This window comes from Momordica charantia (genome assembly GCF_013281855.1).
Source record: "Momordica charantia cultivar OHB3-1 chromosome 9 unlocalized genomic scaffold, Mcharantia_2.0 BLBB01000009.1, whole genome shotgun sequence".
Classification (NCBI taxonomy): domain Eukaryota; kingdom Viridiplantae; phylum Streptophyta; class Magnoliopsida; order Cucurbitales; family Cucurbitaceae; genus Momordica; species Momordica charantia.
In genome coordinates, this window is record NW_028275167.1 from 17070726 (window position 1) to 17072694 (window position 1969).

Genomic DNA, 1969 nt, shown 5'->3' on the forward strand with positions numbered 1-1969 from the left:
CAAGAAGAGACCATCGAGATGAATCGAAATCCACAAGATCCTCCACCTCCATAAGATCCACATGTGAACAGAGATATGGCAGGTGAAGGAGCAGCAAACCGAGCAGGAGAAGTTCCTAATCCGATCTTGTTGGCTGATAACCGAGATGTAGCCATGCGGAACTATGTCACTCATGCGTTCCATAACTTAATCTCAATGATAAGTAATCCTTTGCCCGAAGGCGCACTGTTCGAGCTTAAGCCAGTGATGTTCCAGATGTTGCAGACGATGGGCCAGTTTGGAGGATTGACTAACGAAGATCCTTATTCTCATTTCAAATCTTTTATTGAAATAGCTAATGCATTTCAACTTCCTGGTGCCTCTCAAGACGCAATAAGACTAAAAATGTTTCATTTTTCTCTTAGAGACGGTGCAAGGACTTGGAAAAACAAGCTAGAACCAAATTCTATCACCATGTGGGCGAAACTGACGGAGAAATTCTTGGCAAAGTACCATACTTTGACCAGAAACGGTGACCTTCGAGAAGACATTGTGTCTTTTCAACAAAAGGAAAACGAAACAATTCAAGAAGCTTGGGAACGTTTCAAAGAGTTAATTAGAAGATTTCTGAGCCATGGATTACCCGTATGTGTGCAGATCGAGCTATGTTATAGAGGATTGGATCGTCCATCGAAAATGATGTTAAACACTGCAGCTAATGGCTCTGTGTTAGAGAAGTAAGTTAATAAGATCGTTGATCATTTGAACAAGATGACAGACATCAATGATCAAAATTAGGAAGGTCATTTCCAAAAAAGCAAGCATCAGCAGGAATTTTTGAGCTAAACACAGCAGCCTCGTTGCAGGCTCAAATATCAGCCATGAACCAGATATTGAAACAACAGACAATGGAGAAGGCCAACAAACCCGCTACGTTAGCAGCGATTCTTGAACCCTCTCCTGTTTTACAAGTTTCTGACATATCTGGTGTTTATTATGGTGATAACCACTTGTATGAGAACTGTCAAGCTAATCCAACGGCTGTTTTCTATGTAGGTCAAGGTGCCCAACAGAACTTCAGTCCATATTCAAACACCTACAAACCTAGATGGAGGCACCATCCAAATTTCTCCTGGAGTAACCAAAGAGGAGCAAGTAGTAATACGCAAGCATCCGCTCAACAATTCAAATAAAACTACACTCCTGCTGGTTTTCCCACGCAACCTGTGTTGCCACCACAACAGTACAATCAACAAAGAGTACAAAATAACACTCAGCAAAGTGGTAACAATGCAAGTTTGGAGGCAATGATGAAAGAATACATGACAAGAAATGAAGCTGCGATGAGGAACCTGGAAATGCAAATGGGACAGTTAGTGAATGACCTAAAATCTAGACCACAAGGTACATTGCCTGGACACACAAAGAATCTGAAGCAAGATCGTGAAGGTAAAGAGCAATGTAAGGCAATCATCACAAGAAGCAGACTAAGTTATGACGGACCCACACTTCCAGATGGAGAAACCGATGTGGCTACACTTGTTCCTGTATCCGTCTCCACTCCACAACCTGAAGAGAAAGCAGAACCCGTAAGTTTAGAGGAGAAAAATAAGAAGGCCGACAAAGATAAGAAAGTAGTGTCTTGCACTACTCCGCAGGTAGGTAATGTTAAGATTCCTCCACCTTTCCCCCAAAGATTTGTTAAGAAGAATCAGGATAATAATTTTAAGAAGTTCTTTGAAATATTGAAACAGTTGCATATTAATATACATCTCATAGATGCTTTAGAGCAAAAGCCTAATTACACCAAGTTTTTGAAAGATATCATTTCTAGGCGTAAGAAACTAGGTGAGCATGAGCGGTAGCCCTAACAAAATGCAGTAGTGATGTTTTAGGGAATCCGTTGTCTGTTAAGTGTAAGGACCCAAGTAGTTTTACTATTCCTTGCTCGATAGGTGGTAAGAATCTAGGGAGAGCATTGTGTGACTTA

At 41.0% G+C, this 1969-nt stretch overlaps 1 non-coding gene across 1 annotated transcript; it reads right to left on the bottom strand.

The window, feature by feature from the left end:
- Nucleotides 1–513: 513 nt before the first annotated feature.
- Nucleotides 514–620, bottom strand: LOC148209101 (small nucleolar RNA R71). Its single transcript, XR_015787496.1, has one exon. It is a non-coding gene; the product is annotated as a small nucleolar RNA R71 (small nucleolar RNA).
- Between the last annotated feature and the right edge of the window lie 1349 nt (nucleotides 621–1969).